Source organism: Megalobrama amblycephala, linkage group LG2 (genome assembly GCF_018812025.1).
Source record: "Megalobrama amblycephala isolate DHTTF-2021 linkage group LG2, ASM1881202v1, whole genome shotgun sequence".
Taxonomy (NCBI): domain Eukaryota; kingdom Metazoa; phylum Chordata; class Actinopteri; order Cypriniformes; family Xenocyprididae; genus Megalobrama; species Megalobrama amblycephala.
The window spans coordinates 44624464-44635939 of record NC_063045.1 but is presented as its reverse complement, the minus strand read 5'-3'; positions in this window follow the sequence as shown (position 1 = coordinate 44635939).

Sequence of the window (11476 nt, the reverse complement as noted above, 5' to 3'; positions counted from 1 at the left end):
GTTAGTAAAGACAGTTTCAAGTAATATTGCAAAAATGTATAAAACAAAACATCCTCTTTAGCACCTTTAATTTTATGAATAGCTGGATCAAACTAATGCACATGTGCTGTCCTAATTGCGCGTCTGACTGTTTCTATAGGAACTGGAGCTTCTAACGGTAGCTTATGGAGGGCATATATATATATGACTCATAGACTGTAAAAAAATATGGACGTAAGCGTCCGTGACGTCACCCATAGAGTTCTGAACAGCAGTTTTGATGCCTAAATGAGGCCGCGGCCATCTTAGCTGCGCGTCACCGCACGTCACTCCCGGATAACTGAAAATGGGCAAAGAGGCGGGGAGGTGGTTTGAGCTGATATGACTGGTTGCTGAAACCACGCCCGCCTAGCTCGACGCGACCATGTTAGCAGCAAAGGAGCTATCTATCTATCTTAGATACGATCTAAAATATTAATGAAGACAAGTTTTATCATCAGAACGTTCTAAAGGTTTACTGTCAATCTACGGTGTTTTTTAAGATATGATTTTCCAACACCAGTAGTGTTGGTTGTGCAAATAACAACATGGAAAATCAAATGGGACTTCATACCTTTATAATGAAATGATGAGATGAATCCAATCTGTGGCACTTGGGTAAAATATGAGTGTCCATTGCAAAACAAAAAAACATGTCACATTTCTTCTGAATGATCTGCTCATCATCGTTCTTCAAGAAAGGATGCAATCTGAGCAGCCTTTATGTTGTAAAACTGTATACGATCGTATCTAACAAACAAATGAGCCTGTGTCCAAAGTATATATTTTTTCAAAATAGTGCAGCAGTTTTAGTTATAATATCCAAGCAGTGCTGTCGGATTTTGATATCCTCCCGCCATTGTCATTGTAGTAAATCTCACAACCAAAACTTTCAGCCAATGCCACGATCCAACAACGTGTGTTCTGTGTCTCTTCCCCATGCATGCACATCTACACAGACACACATCAGTCTCGAATATTATGCAGCAAGCCATATTTTATAATTGTATAAAAAAATCGAGCACAAATACGGCTGAGATGCCAAATTCAGCGGCAGCTGAGGTAACATGACGGCTCACAGACAGCAGCGCAATCTACCTGTCACTCAAGTGACCACGCCCTTAATTATGCAGAACTTTAAGGCTTAATATAATTTAAACGGATAAGTTATAAAAAAAATTCATGTGAAGTAGAAAAGCTTCTTATGGTCATCACTTTTGACTTTGTCAGTGTCCTTTCCATTTCTTTCCCAAAAGTTCTAAAAGAATCATTAATATAATCATTAACAAACTAGAGTTGTTTAGGGATCTGAATTGGAACCAGAATTGGTAAACTCCTTACACTTCTCATCCCTTTCCATAACACTTCCCGGCTCGTTCTGAATTCTGTAATCTGTGGCACACAGAGACCTTTTATTTCTGTGTAACACAGCAGGACATGATGGCTTACACTTCAGTGCTGTGTTTGTGCACTTGTGAAGCTAAGAGTCTCTGACTATTCCTGAGCCACTGCTTAAGCAGAATCCATAAACACAGCGGAGGCTGCTATCTGTGTCCGGCAGCTGAATATGTGTCCTTACTTAATCCTGCTTTCTGGAAACAGTACCCGTAAATCACCTGTCAATGGTAGCATTACTGCTCGGAGGGCTTCGCAGAACGGGAACCAGGAACTCAAACGGTGCAAGAGAGTTCAGAAAACCGGTAGGACTTTTATTAAAAACATCTTTCTCTCGCAGATAAATGAGATCACCACAGGGGCAGGACAAAAAAAAATAAAAAAAAAATACTGGACCCATTTTGCTACAAAAATAAATAACTGTACCTGTGTGAAATGTGCCAAAAATAAAAGATTAAAAAGCTGTATCAGGCATTTCAGGTTAATCTTTTTTTTTTTTTTTTTTGGCATTTTATTTTTGATATTTTGTAAATATTTTGGTGCCAAAAATGACTGGTGAGTTACTTTTATTATAATTATTTAAAAAGATTAAAAAGTTTTATCAGGTATTTCAGGTAAATCTTTTTTTGGCTCCAAAAATATTGACAAAATACTGCTTATAAAATAAATGGTATGTGAAATTACGCATAACTAATATAATTTTCAAACGATAATGCCAAGGACATTTCGAAAAAGATTTAAGATGTAATGCAAGATCCTATTCTCATAACTCAACAAGCCATTTCATTTGCTGATACAACTTTTTATGGGTACTCTATAGGGTGCCTTATTACAAATGTTAGAAAGTCACCGATGTATTTATTCTTAGCCATGACAATACGATAATTAATGACTTTTAAATTACCCGTCACATAATATATTATCAAAGCTAAACTGAAAAATTAAACATTCCTTTCCTTTATGCATGTGTCTGTTATCTTTCAATTAGAAGTTAGTCTACTAGCTTAGCATAGAGCTGTTTAAAAGAGTTATCAGAACAGTTATAACAAAAGTTATCACAATAATGTGCTGTTTTTGATCAGCCATTAAGGAAAGAGAATAGAATCTTGTACAATAGTGATTAATTCAACACATAGAAATGGAAGGTCAGATTGAACGCATTTCATTATGGGATACAGTCGTTCAAAAGGCTGCATCCAAATATGCATATTTCCCTAGTTGAAAAACAGTATGTATGAAGAATAGTATGTCCAGAGACATTGGTAAGAAAGTAGGCAAAAAGTACCGTATGGCCTACTACTACTTGTAAAATTCTGAAGTGCGCATCCAATGGTAACTTTACTTTACCATGAGACTAAGGGAGAGGATTTGTGAATGACAGTGAAGCAACGCAACTGACATTGTAGGTCACATGAAAATGACAACATGATGGATGTAGTACGACCAGATTACATTCATACAATTTTTTATCCGCTTGTTTATTCGGGTATCGGCAACATGCTCATTGCTTAGGCTTTTCTGATTTTTATTGGCAAGATGCTTGTTGCTTAAAGGTGCCCTAGATTATGTTTTTAAAAGATGTAATATAAGTCTAAGGTGTCCCCTGAATGTGTCTGTGAAGTTTCAGCTCAAAATACCCCATAGACTTTTTTTTATTAATTTTTTTAACTGCCTATTTTGGGGCATCATTATAAACACGCCGATTATATGCTGTGGCCCCTTTAAATCCCGTGCTCTCCGCCCACAGAGCTCGCGCTTGCCTTGAACAGTGCCTTAAAGTTTACACAGCTAATATAACCCTCAAAATGGATCTTCACAAAGTATTCGTCATGCATGCGGCATGCATGCATCGGATTATGTGAGTATTGTATACTGTTATATTGTTTACTTCTGATTTTGAATGAGTTTGATAGTGCTCCGTGGCTAACGGGTAATGCTACACTGTTGGAGAGATTTATAAAGAATGAAGTTGTGTTTATGCATTATACAGACTGCAAGTGTTTAAAAATGAAAATAGCGACGGCTCTTGTCTCCGTGAATACAGTAATAACCGATGGTAACTTTAACCACATTTAACAGTACATTAGCAACATGTTAACGAAACATTTAGAAAGACAGTTTACAAATATCACTAAAAATATCATGTTATCATGGATCATGTCAGTTATTATTGCTCCATCTACCATTTTTCGCTATTGTTCTTGCTTGCTTACCTAGTCTGATGATTTGGTTGTGCACATCCAGACGTTAATACTGGCTGCCCTTGTCTAATGCCTTTTATAACGTTGGGAACATGGGCTGGCATATGCAAATATTGGGGGCGTACACCCCGACTGTTACGCAACAGTCAATGTTATGTTGAGATTCGCCTGTTCTTCGGAGGTCTTTTAAACAAATTAGATTTATATAAAAAGGAGGAAACAATGGAGTTTGAGACTCACTGTATGTCATTTCCATGTACTGAACTCTTGTTATTTAACTATGCCAAGATAAATTCAATTTTTCATTCAAGGGCACCTTTAAGGCTGTCTGGTTATTATTGGCAACATGTTCGTTGCTTAGGCTTTTCTGGTTGTTTTTGGCAACATGTTACTTAAGCTTTTTCAGGTATTGGCAACATGCTTGTTGCCTTAATCTCATTCAGGTAACTGCATTTAAAGGGGTATGCTATTTCAGAGGGACATGCTGCTCATTTCTGAAATGTCCTATTCTTGCCTGTCTTACTTTTTCCAGCATCAGGGCTTGAATTATATCCATATTTGGGTATAGGCCAAAAAAAAAAATGTCACTCAGATTTTTCGCTGTCAGTTTGTGGTTAGGGGATGTCGGCATATGGTTTTGTTTTGGGGGGGTTATCCCTGCACTCCCTGCTCATAGGTTGCATGGATGAACAGGGAGTTCTTGCTTAGAACAGAACCATACCGCCAGTCCAAACTGTATGCTAATTGTCAATCATCTACGATAGTGGTCCTGACAGAACTCTATGTTATAGGCTGCATTTAACTCCCCTTTTAGACATACACTCCCAAACTTCCCTAAGCACATCCCATCGGGGGAATCCCCATCGACATTTTGAAGTGCGTTAATCAAGTGCATGGGCGAGGGAAGTTTATTTGGACATATCCTCGACCCCTAGATATTGACCCCTCAATTTCTACTCGATATGTATGTATAACTTCAGGCAGATCCATAGATCACAATGCAACAAGACTATGACGTCACAGCAGGTCACGCTTAATTTACCCCCACCCTACACAACTGCAGTGTATGATACCAAAGTTATTTTAACATTCAACTGCATAATACTTGTAGTTGACTGTTTTTTAAAACAGTTATAGTTTCTTGTATTGTCATTTAAATTTTTTTAGTATTTTCTCCGAAAGCCTATACATACAGGCCTATAAAATGGTGCGTAAAACAAATTCATAAGGGGAAAAAATTTAGGGCTTTCCATTTAAACCCATTTCAAGGGTTCTGCCAGTAGTGGGCACTCATGCAATGTAAGCAATGACGTAAATCCAAGTGAACTGGACTGAGGGAAGTTAGCAAGGGAAGGGCATAAAAAAATTGGACTTAAGTGTAGCCGTTCACACCTAGAATGATAACTATAAAGATAAATATATAGCTCTAAAAGTCATTCTAAATATAAAAGAATAACACTGTCCACACCACAGCTATAACAATATAGAGAAACTATATTGTTGGGATCATTTTCAGAATGATTTTTTTCCAGCTGTTAAATGATAAAACACTGACAGCCATTCAGAATCCATTCTAATTTAAGGGCTCACGAATTTAAAATAGCAGGCGACATTGCGGAGAAGTTAATCGCTGATGTCCAGAAAAAGCCACCAGTGTTTGACAATTCAAACTCCCTTTTCAAGGCTACTTTAAAGAAAATGGACATACATGTATGGAAAACAATCAGTCATACCCTTGGAATAAATGGTGAGAAGTATTAATGATGAGATCATTATGCCAAGCTATAGCAAACAGTGTAACATAAAGTTACCTCAGGTATCCAGAGCTAGTTTCAACAACATTTTTCCTTTGAAGTTGCAGCTGAAAAGACTAGGCGTTGTTTTTATTCCACTACATTGACTTCGTCAGCTAAATTTACTGTTAGATTAGATTGATTACACTAGCTATTAACTCAAAACATAGCATGCTGAGGACATCTGCTGGTTAAAGCAGTGTAAATGCAACAAGAGCAGCAAAAACATGTTGTCACTGCAGCGAGTGAGCTTAGAATAAACAGACCGTTGTCGTTCGTTGGTGTGGACGCAAATATAGTTATCGTTATAGGTATCTTCATAGTTATCATTCTTCATGTGAACGGCCCTTTAGAGTCAAATGAGCACAATACAATAGGCTGTGATTGGTCTGGCCACCAATGAAAGATCTGAAAGAACCAGTCATTGCATCATTTCACAGTGTGTCGTTCATTGTTTCAGTTCACCCTCTGGCTCTAGCAATTAGATGTCAAATGTGGAAGAAGCACATCATGTTTTGTTCAATAGCTCCAAACAGTTCTAAAATGTGACCACACTACCTGTTCAACCCTGTGCTCACACTTTAATAATAACAGATTGCTTCGATGATACTTTTTCACTCCACTGAGCAAATTATTTATTCCGTTCACACCATATGGGCTGTGAATTTAGGGCCCAGTCCCTGAGGTTTAGACTTTAGAGGCTTGACAACACAGCCATGTGAGAAACGTGTCTGTGTTGTGTGATTGACATCACACAACTAAAGAAAGCACAATGTGATCAGATGGTCCAGAACTCAGCACTTCAACCACAAGAGACGTGAAACATTAGCTGCAAAGCCATGAATTCTCATAGCAGCTGATACCCTGCTAGACAGGAAGTGACTAGAGCTGATGTGCTAGTGACAACTGTAAATCAATGCAGAAGAGCGACTCCCTTTTCAATAATGACTACCAATAAACTGCCTGACTGACACTTTCTCATTCGGTAGAGTCTTGTGCCTGTCTGGCTCCTATCAATCTCGAAGTTACCACTTCGTCCTCCATCTGATTTCTTACTCTGAAAACAGCCAGGTTTCCTGAGCTGAGGGCAATTACCCAAAGTAATATCAGACTGGCTATGAAAGTGAGGCTTTTACGCACAGGTTTCATGAAGCGACTTGCGACACTCTTCCTGCCAACTTCACAACTTTTTGTGTCACTCTGGCATTCTTGACACAGAGGCCAGCTACCTGGGGTTTTAATTACTGTTTTTCAATTAGAGTGAGATTGCAACCACCTGCAGGTGTGTCCACGCTGCCATGGCATAATGGCTTTCCGTTAAAACTAATTATGACCTGGGGAGAGGGACATACCTGGGCAAGGAAACAACTGTTGAGATTCCATGTTCAGGTGTGTGCCAAAGTATGCAGGTCCTCCATGGACTTTTTACTAATTGCATAACTTCAATAAATTCATGTCAGGTAAAAAAAACAAAACAAAAAAAAAACAACCTATTGCATATAAATTACAAGTTACATATGCATAAAAAATATATAGATAAATACCAAAACAAATTGAAGGGTAGGATCAGTAAAGACTTCATTTTTTTATTCCTTTTGTTTAGACAGGGAAAAGAATGGCAAATTTCCCCAAATGTGTTTTTAAACCTAGACTATTTACTAAAAAGTGATGAAAAGAGGCATTGAGAGAGAGAAATAGTTGGATATCTTACAGCTTGAAGGTTGTTTTTGAGCCAGTCATATATCAGCAGAATGAGTTGGCCTGTGACAGAGCTCGGAGCACCTTGGATCTCGACCCAGCGATGGCCGTCCAGATTTCCTGGGCCGCTCGTACACTAAGCATTCCAATAGGATGAGAAATGTTGTTTGCTTTAGGCCACAGTATATCACTCTACGGGCTTGCCACTTGTTGACAACTGTGACCTTGTTAGAATCTATAAGTGAGACATCCACTTTCAAGTTGTAAAAACTGCAAAGCCTTATTACATTTTTCCCCACTAGTTCTACCCTTGAAGAGAGACATATATATATAGAAAGATGAAACCAACCTCAAACTATTATCATACAGGAGGATTTTTGTTAGGGTTTTTTTTTCTGTATTTTTCTGGGGGTTCACCAGAAATTCAAACATTGTTTTGACAAGTTCAGTTAAGTTTGGCAATTCAAGAGATTTCAGTTTGTTATAAAAGACATAATGATTCACCTGTGTAAAACATAACCGTAAAATGAAAATTCTGTCATTAATTACTCGCCCTCACGTCGTTCTAAACCTGTAAGACTTTCGTTCATCTTCGGAACACAAATGAAGATCTTTTTGATGAAATCTGAGAGATGTCTGTCCCTCCACTGACTGCCTTTGCAACTACCACTTTGACGCTTCAAAAAGTTCATAATGAGATCGGAAAACTAATCCATATGAATCGTCCAAATTTTCTCAAGAGACTCGGTTGCTTTTTATGATTAACAGATTTAATTTAGGCTTTTACTCACATGTAAACATTGATAAGCAACAAAATCAAGCAGAAGCTCAACCGAACCTGAATGGCACACAAGAACAAACCTCTTCCGGAAGCTCAAACGTCCTGCGTAACACACAAGAATTAACCTCATTGGTTACGCAGCACATTTGAGCTTCTGGAAGTTTGAGTTTTCTGATCTCTTTAAGAACTATTTAAAGCGTCAAAGTGGTAGTTGCAAAGGCAGTCAATGGAGGGACACACTCGCTCACATTTAATCAAAAAGATCTTCATTTGTGTTCCGAAGATGAAAGAAAGTTTTGCGAGTTTGGAACGGCATGAGGGTGAGTAATTAAATGACATAATTTTCATTTTGGGGTGAACTAACCCTTTAATGAATCCACCAGAATCTACTTTGACTTCCTATTTCTGGGTGTTTAACACCAACAAAAATGTGCCAAACCAAAAAGACACCTCATTCTTTTTTAAGAAAGCAATTTCCATGTTCAATTACCAATGCGCCATTAAATGGACTCTTGAGGAGCGTTTTAGATTATAAATCAAGGTAATTGGCAATTAGGATTTGCTTAATGGTATAGAACAAAAACAAAGTTACTTAGATTACCCTAATAATTCTCATTTCATAATAAAAAAACCACCCCCCACCCCAGCCGTCTTGCTATCTTTGATTGTAGCATCTCATAAGATACGTACTCCAACCGTCTCGACAGCAAACAGCCTTTCTGCCACTGAGCATGTCATAAACAGGGCCTTATAAAAATTGTTTTCAGCATTACTGTCATGTAAGACACTCTCTCCCTTCAGCTCCCCGTGAGGCGGCCGCCTCGGGCTCCTGCTCCATGCTGAGCCTCTCTGATCTCAAGACCTAGAGGCTATGACCTCATTAGCATACTCCCATAAACAGACTACGCTTTCCGTAAACAACAGCCCGGCTCGACACAAACAACGGAAGATACGGGCAGAGGTCGTCCTCACCCGCTGAAAGCCGAGCGGCACCGACGTTCTGCTTGTAATGAATAGAGGTTCGAATAAGGGGACCATGGTCGGTCTGGGGCTGGTTTTCTGTTTACAAATCCGCTAGGGTAAGTAATGATGCATTTGCCTTAGATGCATTGTTACAGCCTATCCTCTCCCGCCCGTGGCCATTCCTTCACGTGGCAGGCCGCTCGAGCTTGTGTAGTAGAGGACTGGCGTTAATGGCCCCTCTCTTAAAAGGCTCTTAGCTGAGTCGCAGTCCTAAGCCTCTCCCTGGGCTCTCCATTTGTTCTACCTCTGCAGCCCAGTCACGGCAAATAAACAACCTGAAGCATGGAGAATGGCAGCTCCTCTCTCCTCTCCTCTCTAATTTAGATATCCCGGCTTCACAGCTGAGGGAGATTAAAGAGTGTGGCACATGGGAGTCGGCCTACAGCCACAGTGAGAAGCCATCTGGGTTCATATCGCAGCCTCTCCACCCGGTTTCCTCCCGCCCTCCAGTCAGAAGAAAGGAGATGGGCTGCATGTACTGAAAAGGATGTCTGCAATGAGGGCTGAGTTTGGCAGAATGCATGCAGAATTTAAAGACAACTGTAATAAAGCAATAAGACATGGAATGCAGGGTCAGTTAAGTGGGGTTGGAAAACGCTATGAAAATACAGCAGAAAAGACTCAACATAGGCAAAATGTACTGTACATACAATTCTCTGCAGTTTAGCTCTAGCTGAAATGAACACTAGAGTGAAACATCGACAACTTTCATTCCTTTTTCGTGATCTTTCTTTTATGATTTCAAAGGCAAATCATCAAAAAATAAGGATTTTATTTTCATTGTACAACACTGTGTTATGACTTCAAAACACTACTAACACAAATTTATTCGGCCGCTCACCTGGAACCACGTTGCACTTGTGATGCAGAGCGCTCGGGTTTGAATCCCATGAGACACAATAAAAGAGCTCAAAGACTAATAAGCAAGCTGAAATTACATGGTTGCTTCTGAAAATGCTTTTTATCTCAGGTTTGATTTTGTTAATACTATCGGTTATAGGGTCAGGTTTAGTGTAGGTGGTACTTTTTCAATTTTCAAACATGACAGCGCTTTAACCTTTTAGTTTCACAAAATTTATGTACAACAATCAGCGCAATTAAACATTTCAAGATTCACGTTCATCTGTTTCAGATACAACTGAACACGCTTTTACACACCACTCGAACATTTCAATTTGAAAGTGCTGCAAAACACTTTCAAGAAGCCAAATTGGTCTGATCATTTAGAAAATGGCAGTGGATTCAGCAGTAAAATGTGGTTAGTTATTTCATAATATTTTTGTTTAATAACTGTCTTCTTATTTGTGTAAGAATCTGAAAATAAATAAAAGACAAACAATACAATGTAGCAGAGTTGAAAAATGAATAACTATAAAATAATTAAGTTTATTAATAAGGCATTTACATTAGGCCTACTTGTAGTATTGTGGTTCTGTCTATCGATTACATTACATTTATTTTGGTGTTAACACTGTTGTCATAACAAATGTGTAATTCTCAGAGTCAGAAGACGTGAACAGCTCTGAGTAGAATGTCCCGACTGGCATTTACTATCTACGGTAGCCTATATATAATTGACATGGAGTGAATGCGGCAAAACCTAATAAGTGCATGACCGTTCATGAATGGCTGATCCAATCAGATTTAAGAGCTAGAGCCACGTGACTGCATGACATGTTGAAAAGCTTTTATTCATCATTAAATATTCATGACTTACTGCATTTGTGTTTTATATATATATATATATATATATATATATATATATTTTATATAACTCCTCTGATTTTTGAATTTTTTTGATATGCAGTAAATCAATTTAGTGCAAAAGTGAAAGTGTTCCTAGTGGCTAATTCTTGTCAATAGCCAAACTCCTAAATGATATTGGATAAATCCTCCCCTGCCAGTGGGTAGGGGGAAAAATTGTGAGTGGAAAAATGACCTCCTCGTCAAACAAGGGCATTTTCTAATATAGCCAAGTGTGGAACTAGACAAAAAAAACAAAAAAAACAAAGGAAAGCCAGAACAGCAGAGCTGGTCTCCACTAGGGGTCAGCCAAACCACTGGCCATGCAAATTGGCTACTTTAATGGCAATAATGAAAGTGGAAAGAAGGCGGAGGAGAGCTGGCCTGGTTTCATTGTGCTGGCAGAGCAGCAGTGACATGCTGCTATTTAGAGAGCTGAAAAGAAGCCTACAGCACTGAACTGAGGCGTGACAACTCTGGAAGTACCAGCAGTCCTCAAATGGGTCAGGATGGACTGAATATTAACTAGGCCCTGCACACTAGTTCTTGCAGCAGCATTATGCTGAAAATTGGAACATGCAGCTCTGGCCCTGCCTACGCTTTCTGTAACTCAGACACACACACACACAATATGAAAAGGCAGGAAGAACACTGATTGCATTAAGATTATAAGAATATCCTGTAGGAAAGAGAGAATTTTCTGAGACCTTGTGGCTTTAAAAAAAAAAGAAAAAAAAAGAGAGAGTTTTTGAACCATAGTGCAACAATAAGGAACAATATGAACCTGAGTGTGTTCCACCCACATTCAGATATACTGTCAGCAT